This window comes from Gopherus evgoodei, chromosome 1, assembly GCF_007399415.2.
Source record: "Gopherus evgoodei ecotype Sinaloan lineage chromosome 1, rGopEvg1_v1.p, whole genome shotgun sequence".
Classification (NCBI taxonomy): Eukaryota; Metazoa; Chordata; order Testudines; family Testudinidae; genus Gopherus; species Gopherus evgoodei.
The window spans coordinates 122,693,650-122,707,203 of NC_044322.1; positions in this window are offsets into that span (position 1 = coordinate 122,693,650).

Sequence of the window (13,554 nt, forward strand, 5' to 3'; positions counted from 1 at the left end):
TTGTTCACAACAACTATCTACTCTAGTGAATACTTAAATACCTTTGTAGGAATCAGGATTGGTTTGTGAGAAATACACAGAGGAAAAAGGCTAAATCAATCAGATAATGTATTCACTTGTATTTATTTTAGAGATAAGAACATAAGAACAGCCGTACTGGGTCAGACCAAAGGTCCATCTAGCCCAGTATCCTGTCTACCAACAGTGGCTAATGCCAGGTGCCCCAGAGGGAGTGAACCTAACAGGCAATGATCAAGTGATCTCTCTCCTGCCATCCATCTCCACCCTCTGACAAACAGAGGCTAGGGACACCGTTCCTTACCCATCCTGGCTAATAGCCATTAATGGACTTAACTTCCATGAATTTATCTAGTTCTCTTTTAAACACTGTTATAGTCCTAGCCTTCACAACCTCCTCAGGCAAGGAGTTCCACAAGTTGACTGTGTGCTGTGTGAAGAAGAACTTCCTTTTATTTGTTTTAAACCTGCTGCCCATTAATTTCATTTGGTGGCCCCTAGTTCTTGTATTATGGGAGTAAGTAAATAACTTTTCCTTACCTACTTTCTCCACATCGCTCATGATTTTATATACCTCTATCATATCCCCCCCTTAGTCTCCTCTTTTCCAAGCTGAAGAGTCCTAGCCTCTTTAATCTCTCCTCATATGGAACCTGTTCCAAACCTCTCATCGTTTTAGTTGCCCTTCTCTGAACCTTTTCTAGTGCCAATATACCTTTTTTGAGATGAGGAGACCACATCTGTACACAGTATTCAAGATGTGGGCGTACCATCGATTTATGTAAGGGCAATAATATATTCTTATTATTATTCTCTATCCCCAAATGGAAACAGAAGAGTAAAGGAGCAGCACTACAGAAAAATATATTGAAGACTGAAGGCTCTAAATTCAAAACAAACAAGCGAATACATAAAAGTTAAAGTCAGGCCCATTAGAATTCTTTGAAAGATTTACCAAACAAGCTTGGACACCGCAATGACGGGTATGGTGTAAAATCCTGGACAGAAACATGAAATGTGGAATGAAAAGAGACAGTCAACGGATACAGTTTCAAAGAGCTTCACATGAGAGTATTAAGAGAAATAAATAACCCACAAGCTAAGGGCTAAACTCAGATTGTGAGTTAAAAACTAGCTAACAAAGAATATGTAGTAAGAAATGGATGCTTCTCAGAATGGAGGAGTAAGTCTAGTCACATACATGGTTTGGTAACAAGAGTACTGTTTTTCTGGGAATTAATAATTGGAAGAGAAAAAACAAGATGATTAAACATTACCTGCGACACTAAACCATTCTAAATCAGCTCCCTGGAGTCTATAAACAGAATGGTCCATAATATGCTTATCTGAGACACCCCTGCTGCAAACTTATATAGCCATGTTATGAGATGTAGTATCTGGTCTTGCCTTCCCATACCACCAACACCATCAACTGGTTTGGGACAAAATACAGGAGAATTCAGTAGCTTACCAGAACATAGAAAACAATAGAGTGTTACATATATAGTGCTCTATATCTGTGCATATATAAATAGTTTATGGATAACATGACAATATATGGCACTCAATAATACGCAGCGTAATTTCTGAGTTGTGTAGGACCAATAGAACTTGTTGAGTGCTTCAAATGGCTTCCTCCAGCAGCTCTTTTATCAGCACTTAACATGCTATGAGAAGTAAAACAGAGCACTGTGTGAGCTGTTACAGGGCAGGAAAACTGCACCTGTGTCCCCCCCCCCACCACAAGGGCATCCATTCCAGGCTCCCAGCTCCTCAGCTAGCACCTCTCTTGTGCAGAGACCCGCATCTCTCTCCCTCTTGACCAGGAGCTTTCAAGCCTATACAGTTCCCTACACAGTGATATTCCCAGCAAGCCAGGCTGCCTACAAGATTAGTGTCTGTGCTTTGCTTTCCCCTGCAGAGGTTGTGAAGAGTGTAATTGTCTGCAGTTATAAGTTACCACGTAGCTTTTTATAAGCAAGCACATTTAGTCTTAAAGGCAAAAAACATTGCTAGTGTAAACCCTTCTGCCCCCTTCTGAATTGCAGCAACAAGGGCCGGGTTCAGTATCCAGGGGTTCCGTTTCAATAACACCATGCATAACCGGCTCGAGCCCCACCCAGTGACCTGGGACACTACATACCACCCCCCTGGCGCCTCTAGGAGGCAGTACTTCCCCTCTCGCAAGCACGGAGTCTGAGTGTAGCAAAATCCTTTTCATAAAGGAGGGAAACAATGCAGCATCCCCACTGGAGAAACACCACAAAAAGGAATATACAGAACACCATAAACAAACAAAAAAACCCCACCCCCAGTATGTTTGGCAATGTCCTTTTTCCCCTTAGGGTCTTAGTCCAATCACCTCAAAGTCCAACAACCCAAAAGTCTCTGGTCAGTGCCACCTAGAATCGAGAGTTTATCTGCAGAGTGTTACCCCACCCCCAGCCTGGGTGGAAAGGTGGGGGGAAGTCCACACCGGGTGTTAAGGGGCACCTTACGTGGGCCACGGCCAACTGCTCTGCCTCTCCATGGCGTTCTGCTGCAGACTTCACCACGACCAGCTCCACCACACCAGCTGTGCTGCTCTCTCCAGCTGTCCCTGCAAACCGCTTCACTCCGCTCACTGGTCCATGGGCTGCCCAACACGCTGCAAACCTGCTCTGCCCTGCCAGCCGCTTAACGATAGGTCTTCAGACTCCCCCATAGTTAACACAGCACTCCATGATCTCAATTCAGCTCTTTCAGTGATTTCAGCTCTTAGCAGGGGAGCCCAAGTGCTGGTGCACCATTGGCCCAACATGAATTCAGCTCAGCAGCTCTCTAGATGACTCCTAATAGAATCAAAAATTAGCTCTACTCTTTAACATTGAGAGAAAGGCGGATGGCAATTGGTGTTTCAGGCCCTCAAAAGGGGCCCATACCATCAGGTACACACACCAGTCCCCAACCTATCTCAATTCATGGGGTTTTGAAACCCATGTCCCATGTTTAGCAAGTACCACCAATTGAGGTTGACTCATTTCTGTCACAAAGCAGTCCCACAGCTCCCCATTCACATAATCAGGGTGACAAACTTTTTTTTCCCTGCCCCAATAACAAAGAAATTGGGGATCCCAGAGCTGTTAAAATGACCATCCCCACGTGCTGTGGGGTTATGCTAAGTGGGGGGGGGGGGTGGATGCCAATGCAATTCTTGAAATTCTTTCCACACTCTCTACAATTCACCACCAGATGTCAGGGTAGCACTCATCCTGACTCTGCTTACACAAGAGAAAACATATTAAAACAAGAAAAGAACCCACATGCATGCTAAAAAGCTTACTGGGGTCACTCCAATTCCATCTCAGGCTCTGATAGGTGTCAGTCCTTCAAAACACCCAGCCAGGTTTTCCTCTTGATTACCAATTCATAACCGTTTCAGATTCAGAACCGCAACAGTTCAGTCTCTCTTTTATACAGCTTGTGCCTCTGATCTTGGTCTCATGTAACAGGGGATCAGAAGCCACAGGCCCACTCCTCAGGGGCATAGCTTCAAAAGGCTGGGTTTTTTACATAATTGAAAGTGGGGAATTGCATTCACCTCGCCCGAGACATTCCCCAGGAAAACCACTTAATGCTTTTTTTTGTTTCAAGAGCCCATTCTTGTCTGGCACATTGTTCGGTATAGTCCTTTGAACCGCCAAGTCTCATATCAGTTACATCTCCCCCTTCTAGAGGTTTCATGCAATCCCGGCCCACAACAATACATAAACCATTTATTTAATACAATGAACCCCAAAGATACTTAACTTTAATTCTATATGGTCTCCCAAGGATATTGCAAGAAATTGCCATGTCAATTACATGAACAGAGCAAGAACAAGGCAGAGAAGAGAAATACAGATTGCCACGTGTGTAGGAAAGTACAGTGTGTCGCAGTTTAACAGATAGTCTCGGTTTCAACTTGGCATGGACATTAGAGAAAAACAGTTTAGTTGCAGAAAGCAATTAAGTGGCTCATTAGTTCTACAAACCGCAGTCTTAGAGGCCTTCTCTTGTCATTCAACACCCCTCACAAAAACAATCAAATCGAAAAAGCATCATCATTTTTAATATTATCATATTCTACTTTGCTATCCTGTTTGTTTCTTCTGCACATTACTGCTACCAGACAAAACACAAACTCATCAAGTCAGAAACAGTATAGATGACACCCCCATGCAGTTTCTTCTCATGTCATATTAATACTAATTCACGAATGCCTTTCTAATGCAGCCACACTGCTTGTTAAAGCAACTACTCTGTTCTCAGTCAGGAGACTCTCTAAGAATACTGTAGTCACACTGAAACTATACCATAGCCGGTGGTCCTTCATTAAGCAGATCAAATACTTGAGTTTCATGAAGATAACCCTCCATTTCACAGGTTACTGGTTACATTTGTGAAACCTAAATCAAATCTTGATGCAAATTAGGTTTTATTTTATGGTTATTAATGGTGAATACAGTAAAACCTTAGTGTTTAACAGTCTGAAAAGCTTTTATATTTTGATCATTAGAATTCAGTGTGGAAAGTGTTTAAAAACCACACTTCAGAATCCACACAATACATAAAAAGCCAGAAGATTGAGTTAAAGAACATTCTATCTTAAACTGATACAGCTGAATGTGGTTTATTGCAACACTTAATTACTAAAGGCCAAATGCTCCTCCTGAATACAGAAAGGCAAAAGAGGGGAACAGACCTGAAAGGAGACAGCAACATTTCTACAGCATACTCACTCTCTGCACCTTAAACGCCCACCCTAATCCCTAAAGGATAAAAAAATTATTATTTAGTGTCTTTAATTACTATAACAATATTAGAATAAAAATAATCTACAAGAGATGGAAGAGGCAAGCTAAGCCAGAGTGCTCCAGAACAATCAGGATAAAAACAAATAGAATTCACTAGTCTTCCTACAAGGAGAAAAGCAATCAAAAATGAACAAAGCCCACCCTGCACATAAAGGTCACTATAAATGACAACATTCAAGTCTTACCCCAAAATAATAGTAGGCTCAATTAGCCAACTCTATAGATGGCCTTTTCTCTTATGGCTTCTTTTATCCTATTCTTTTTTGTCTTGGGGTTGGTCTGCATTTAAAAAGTTAAGTTGACATTACTGTGTCACCCCGGGCTGACATAGCTATGCCAACTTAATCCCCAGTGTAGACGTAGCTATGTTGATGGAAGACTGCTTCCATCAACAAAGCTAATTTCATTCAGGGAAGAGGTGTTCCTACACTGAGAGGAAAAACCTTTCTATGCTATAGGATTAAGCCAGCATAGTCTCTGTAGCATAGACACACTCTTAGTTTCTCATCCAGAATTCATTAGCCAAATAGAATCCCGCTCAGTTTAGCCTTTCTGGAATCTTTGAGAGCTGGTGATGGAAAAAAGAATGATATCAGAGCTAAAAAGGTGGTGCTACCACCATGATTTGGTGTAAATCTATATAGACTTTGACTGTGAAGGTATCATAACCTAGTCCCAGATTTGGACCTTAGCGTCCAAAATATGGGGGTTAGCATGAAAACCTCCAAGCTTAGTTACCAGCTTGGACCTGGTAAAGCTGCCACCATCCAAAAAATTAGAGTGTTTTGGAGCACTCTGGTCCCCCCAAAAACCTTCCCTGGGGACCCCAAGACCCAAATCCCTTGAGTCTCACAACAAAGGGAAATAAACCTTTTCCCTTCCCCCCTCCAGGTGTTCCTGGAGAGATACACAGAAGCAAACTCCGTGAATCTAAACAGAGGGATTCCACCCTCCCCGTTTCCAGCCTTGGAAAACAGAAGTACCAAGAGCTAATCTCTCTTCCCGCCTCACCCAGAGGGAATGCAAAGTCAGGCTAGTAAATCTAACACACACAGATTTCCCCCTGACTTCTTCCTCCCACCAATTCCCTGGTGAGCACAGACTCAATTCCCTTGAGTTCCCCACTAAAGAAAAACTCCAACAGGTCTTAAAAAGAAAGCTTTATGTAAAAAGAAAGAAAAATACATAAGAAATGGTCTCTCTGTATTAAGGTGACAAATACAGGGTCAATTGCTTAAAAGAAATATGAATAAACAGCCTTATTCAAAAAGAATACAATTCTATACTATACTATGTAAATACAAAAGAAAAAAACAATAACCCCTATTGTATTATGATCTCTGTACTCACAACTTGGAAACAGAAGATTAGAAAGCAGGAAATAGAGAAATCCTTCCCATAGCCGAGAGGGAGACAGGCACAAGACCAAGAACAAAGGACTCACACACAAACTTCCCTCCACCCAGATTTGAAAAAGTCCTGTTTCCTGATTGGTCCTCTGGTCAGGTGTTTCAGATTACTTCTTTCCAGGTGAAAGAGACGTTAACCCTTAGCTATCTGTTTATGACAGAAGGGTGTAGTATAATGCTCAAGTTATTATCAGAACTCCTCTCCATCCTACCACAAGTAGCTGAACATCCACTTTTAAGGCTTTGGTAAATTACCAATGCACCATATTCATTTTTTCCCTAAATCTTTTGAGGTGCCAATGAGATCAACTATTTATCTGAGTGGTTTAAATTTGAAAGGGTTTTTTGTATACTGCTTCTTAGTTGTACATAACTGAACTGGGGGAAATTCTCCTGGAAGGGAAAACTTTCTTTCTACATATTCATCTTCAACCAATCCATTCCACACTGTGAGGGTACTGTTCTCAGGTCAACTAGGTTAACTGACCAGAAATACCTAGCACTTATAGGTATGATTTTCCCCTGCAGTGGGAATCCTCCGGTGGCATAGGCTGCTGTAGCAGCTCCTAAACTGGCTGCAGCCAGGGTAAGAAAAGCAGAGCCTACATCCCAGCACCCCTACATCTCAGCAATCTTTGGTTAGAAGACTGGTCCCTGTGCAATTGTTCTTTAGAGCATCTCTGGGTCTGCTTTAATTTACTCACTGGGCAAGCCAGTGCAGAACCAGCCCCACAATTAGGGGGTGCAAACACCTGCCTTGTGTCCCCTCTCTTTTGCTATGCCCTGAGGTCCTTAGATACAGTTGAAAATCTGTCCCCAGCACCCCAGTTCACTAAATGAGGCTTCTTACTTTACTTATTTACCATGAATAAGGGAAGGGTGGCAACATGTCAGCAATGTGTTACATTATCGTTTGTAGACAATGATGTACAGTTTCATTAAATTATGATTTGTGTGTGTATTTCAACATTGTAATGTTTCACTGTAACACCACATACGTACTGGGTCCACATTATCCTATCGTCGTATGCCAGAAATCTTTGATGCAAGAGAATGCAATAGCTCTCAAGATGATCCTATGTTCTATCAGTTAATAACAATCTTCTAATTAAAAACTGTTTATGAACTGGGATGATATTTTAGAGAGCAGTCATCCTTCCTTTGGACCTGCTGAGCCCAGACTCAATGGAGGAACTTAAGGAACGTGATGTCTGGGAAAAGGGAAAGCATGCCACAGAGGCACTGTTCCCCCCACTTTCCACAAGTTTGAAGACTTTTCCACCCCAGTTTCCTTCACTCAAGTTAACAAACGAAAGAGGCCCACGTGTGTATGCCATTATCAGTGTAAGTGATTAAGTCAACTGGATATAAAAGTAGGAGCATCTGACTAGGCAAAGGGTATGGCTACACTTGAAACTTCAAAGAGCTGCCATGGCAGCGCTTTGAAGTGCGAGTGTGGTAGCAGCGCCAGCGCTGGGAGAGAGCTCTCCCAGCGCTGCACGTACTCCACATCCTGATGTGGTTTAGCTTGCAGCGCTGGGAGCCGCACTTCCAGCGCTGCGAGCCGCACTTCCAGCGCTGCGGCACTGTTTACACTAGCACTTTAAAGCGCAGTATTTTGCAGCACTCGGGGATGTTTTTTTCACACCCCTGAGCGAGAAAGTTGCAGTGCTGTAAAGCGCCAGTGTAACCAAGGCCTTACAGTTTAAGGGAATTCTTGGCTAGGGTAGAAGGGAGGGTTGTTTTGTTGTTTTAACTGATTTAAGAGGAAGGAGAAAGAGAGACTGTTTCTCCCTAGCAACAGAGGCCTCTCAAGACAATCTGCTACATAGGCAAAATTTCATCTTGCTGCCCTCTCCCCTGTGCCTTACCTTATTAGAAGTGCCCCCCGCTGCTGCCACCCCACCCCTGAATCCTGTGCAGCCAGGTTGGAGGCTGAAAAAGCAGCCCCAACAGGATGGGAACAGTCCAACACTGGGGTGCTAGCTCCCAGCCTGTAGGGCCCCCAGTTAACAGGCAGTAACAATACTCTCCTCAGTCATTTCTGAGATTCAGTAGCAGTGCTGCCCCAAATTATTATGTCATCAATGTACACTTTCGTATCTGCTGGACCCTTTTGCATTTGGCTCCTTGTATGATGAAATACTTCTGGAGTGGAACATATTCTGAAAGGCAGTCTTAGAAAGCAGTGTATGACAAATGATGTGTTGAAAGTGCAGGCCTTCGAAATCTCAGCGTCCTAGAGGAGCTGCCAAAATCCTGCCAATGCATCTATTTTGCTGAAGAATTTGACTCCTGTCATCTCAGATAATAGTTCACTTCTTGTGGGGAAGTGGACACGTTCTCTTTTTATTAGGGTTGTCAAGTGATTAAAAAAAATTAATCGTGATTAATCACAGGATTAATCACACTGTTAAACAATACAATACCATTTATTTGAACATTTTTGGATGTTTTCTACATTTTCAAATATATTGAATTCAATTACAACACAGAATACAAAGCATACTGTGCTCACTTTCTATTTAGATTACAAGTTTTTGCACTGTAAAAAACAAAATAGTATTTTTCAATTCACCTAATACAAGTACTGTAGTGCAATCTCTTTATCATGAAAGTTGAACTTACATATGTAGAATTATGTATAAAAAACTCCATTCAAAAATAAAACAGTGGAAAACTTTAGAGCCTGCAAGCCCACTCAATCCTACTTCTTGTTCAGCCAATCGCTCAGACAAACAAGTTTGTTTACATTTGCAGGAGATAACGCTACCCGCTTCTTGTTTACAATGTCACCTGAAAGTGAAAACAGGCATTCTCATGGCAGTGTTGTAGCCGGCATCGCAAGATACTTACTTGTCAGATGCGCTAAAGATTCATATGATCCTTCAGTCTTCAACCACTATTCCAAGGAACATGCGTCCATGCTCATGACAGCTTCTGCTCGATAACAATTCAAAGCAGCGCATACTGACATGTTCATTTTCATTATCTGAGTCAGATGCCACCAGCAGAAGGTTGATTTTCTTTTTTGGTGGTTCGGGCTCTGTAGTTTCTGCATCGGAGTGTTGCTCTTTTAAGACATCTGAAAGCATGGCCCACACGTCATCCCTCTCAGATTTTGGAAGGCACTTTAGATTCTTAAATCTATCTTTAGAAATATCACATTGGTACCTTCAACAATACCAGTGATAGTCTATAAGGTGCCACAGGACTCTTTACTACTATCACTGGTATTGTGTCCTGCTTTTCATTTTTCTGTCCCAGACCAATTTAATTTCTTTTAACTTTTACTTTGATGATTTAGCTCTGGTATTCACAGTGATATGATCTGTGTCCTTTCTAGCATCAGATCCATCTCCCAGAGTAACCGCTTGTGGACTTTTTTATTGTTACATCCCAGGACAATCTAGTCTTTAATGAGAAAGTCTTTCAATATTCCATATTCATGGGACTGACTTTTTAGTGTTAAAGCAGCAAAGAGTCCTGTGGCATCTTATAGACTAACAGACACATTGGAGCATGAGCTTTCGTGGGTGAATACCCACTTCATTGGATACATCATGGTTCAACAAAGAACTAGATAAATTCATGGAGGATAGGTCCATCAATGGCTATTAGCCAGGATGGGCAGGGATGGTGTCCCCATCCTCTGTTTGCCAGAAGCTGGGAATGGGAGACAGGGGATGGATCACTTGATAATTACCTGTTCTGTTCATTACTTCTGAAGCACCTGGCATTGGACACTGACAGAAGACAGAATACTGGGCTGGATGGATCTTTGGTCTAACCCAGGACACTAGGCCTTTCTTATGTTCTTATGAATGTGGTATCTCTGCACTTCCTGGAGGACTTACTCTGCAGCATAGAGAGGTGAGATTCCCAATTGGACTGCAAGTCTGGTAAAAGGTGCTGTGCTTCCTGGTGGCAGCTGCAACCAGGAAAGGGATTAACCAAGAGAAAGGGATGGAGAGCTTTGAAGAGCTACTTCTGCAGAGCAATAGACTGGGTGCAGTGAATTTATGGGGGAAGAGAAAAGAAAACTAAAGTATTTTGTTGGCAAGGCAGCCATGCACTGTGAGCAAACAGAGGGGTGAATGGAGTGGCCATTGAAGGTTTATCCATAAAACATTTAGTCTGTAACAAGCTGAGGTGTGAATCTACACCACAATAGCCTGATGTACACAAAGTGGCCCTGTGGCCCCTGCTGTCACACGTTTAACGTGCTTTGATCTAATCCCATTTCAAAGAGGACTAGCTCAAACCCTATTAGCGAATTGTTAATGGACAGCAGCAGAATCCACATGGCAGTTAGTCCACGTCCACAGCAAGCTAGTATGGGATAGGTTCACACCCTAGCTTGCTGCAAACCATGTTCATGTAGAGAAGCACTGAGTGGGTATCTGAGGATGAATGCTGTATGGTGATGAATTGATGGACATAGGTGCAGAGGGAGAGAGTGAATAGTGCTGTGGGGTTGAGGCAAAGAGCTGAACAGAGGAAACCATTTGCAGTACAATGCACTCACAAATTAGTTTTATTGTTCCTACAAACCCCAGGAACTATACACTACATATTCTTGAGCACCATCTACTGGCACCTTCTCTCAACTATTTAAATATATACAGCCATTGAGCACTCTGGTTTCTTGTAATAGTTGTCCAGTATTAGAAACAGCCAAGTGTGAAAGAGACAGAGAATCTGATGTGAAAAGAGAACGAGAGTGAAAGAGAATGAGAGAAAGAGAGCAAATGAAGTTTATTTTGATGCTTGTGTGAGAGAAAGTGCTTGTGTGTGTACGCGCACACAAAGTGTGTGCTCCCAAGATGTTATTTGGCAATAGTTATGCGGTTTTTTCAAACCAAGAGTGAGTGTGTCTCTCTCTGTTGGTGCACTGGTATGTGTCCCAATATGGATGGTAGGAAGAGGCTGTGTGCGAGACATTTATAAGGAAGGCTAGCGATTTTTTGCCTGGCCTGGTAAATTTTTGTGACAATTTTGCAAGGCTACATTAAATGCACAATGAAGCAGAGTTTCAATGAAGATGCCAGCCTGTAGAACTAGTTCAAAAGACACCCTTCGCTCTCCCATACATTTCCATTTTTTAGAAACATCAACCATTGTAGCAATGTGGAATAAAAACAGGGATGAAGTGACCTCTTGTGGCAGTCAGGCTGATCTTCAAAAGCAATTTTTTCACTAAAAACATACAGAAATTGTACAATTGCCATTTAAAAGGTGGATTGCAACTAAGAGATGAAAAAAATCCATTCACTTCAGCAAGAAATGCTGAATTGCTCCACTAATTTGTTATTAGTGTATGTAGGTTGTATGTTTTGTGTGTAGAAGTGCCAACAGAACGTCCTGAATCTTACAAAACAGAAAACAACCCAGTTCCTAGCCCACAGAACTTACCATTTAAATGAATCAGCAAAACAATGCACAGAAAATGCTCTGGGTAAACCAGAGGATAGTTCTGTCTTAGGGCCGGTCTATATCAGGGAAACTTGTACCAGTGCATCTATGCCAGTGTAAACCCCTAGTTTAGATGCACAGTACCAGTATGACCTACTCCAATAAGTCAGACCATTACAAACCCCATTTGACTCATGTGCAGTGTATTTAAGTTTGGGGGCTGCTCTTGATCAAGTTTCCTGATGTCCATGGGCCTAAGAGTGCTGCAAGGTTTTTAGTTTGTTCTGTTTGTGTTTGTTTTAAATAGGAGCTGGTACAGCATTCCTTGCTTACTGCTTTTAGTGGGTTGACATAAAATCATTCAACTGGAAGGGATCTCAAGAGGTCATCTAGTCCAGTCCCCTGCACTCATGGCAGGACTAAGTATTGTCTAGACCATCCCTGACAAGTGATTGTCTAACCTGCTCTTAAAAATCTCCAGTGATGGAGACTCCACAACCTCTGTAGATAATGTGGAGGCTTCAGGTAGGAAACACATTTTTAAGTAAGGATTTGAATGAAAAGTTGTCAGCTTGCCCACTAGAGACAGGAGTGAGTTGCAGGCACAACAGTGAACAAGGAAGAAGACATGGAACAGGCGAAGAGGAGCATAAACACTTAAAAAAAACAATTATTATGCCTGCCAAAGGGGCTGACCCCAAGCCTACTGAAGTGAATGCAAAGATGCCCACTGATTGCATGGGACTTTGAATCACCTACCAGTTCCTCTTCCATAATATGCCTCCAGAGGGCACTACGCTTTGATATCAGAATCACCAAGGATCCCTGGTAGCATGGAACCATCCTTTTAGTATGTTATACATTTCTAAACTTTCATTTTAATACGACAATGTGCAGTGCACTAAAAAGAGAAAATCAGGACTTAACTGAAACAACACAGGGCCAGCTGCCCTCCATCAGGGTTCCCCAATGGCTCTGATTTGCACTGGGTGGTTAATAAAAATGAGGTGGGACTATTGTCTTTGAAAACTTGTGCATAAGCACATAGTTTTCCTGCTCCATAAAAATGGACGAATGAAGAAAACATTTTTAATAGCATGAAGTTTCTTGAATAACTCATGGAATTCAGCCAATATTATTCACACAAGCCTAGGCAAGGTCATAGCCTGGAGCCTGCTAAGACAACATAGGAACAGCCAATTATCCACAGTTTTGGGGGAGCTAAAACAAGACAGTAGAGTGAGGGCATCTACGTGCTGAATACCCCCTGGGCCTGGGTCATGCTCTCTAGCATATAGAAAAGGTAGTTTCTGAGACAACGGTATTGTAAAATAAAATATTTAGATTTCACGCTCAGTCTCACTCTCTTTGGAGTCAATGTGAACAGGAGGTGCCCGAAGAATATAGTTTTACAAATCATTGCTGGAAGCCATTCAAAATATGCACCCTGCTCTTATTAAGATATTGAAGAAGATTATGTAGGATCAGACACACGCTGCAGGCCTGAAAGCAAAAATAATCTCCTTTCCGTCATGACCTAAATGTATACCCCGAAGGTTTTTTTCTCCTATGTCATAGCCATGCACTTTAAAAAAAAAAAACAAAAAAGCCATGGTGTAAAAGTCATATTTTTATATTCCTTTAAAAATTCCAAGAGCATAACACTATTTGTCTTCACAAAGGCTAAACATTCTTCTTCAAATCCGAAGGCTTCCTGTGTAACCTTAGTTCCAGAACATGAAACAATCCTCGCAGATGAGAAAAGCATTGGATGCTTCTCATTGATTGAGGACCTTTGGGGAACCACATTAATTACAAGGACTGACTCTTTTCTAGGATGATGTACAAGAGTTTCTGTAGGTGCATACTGTATTCTC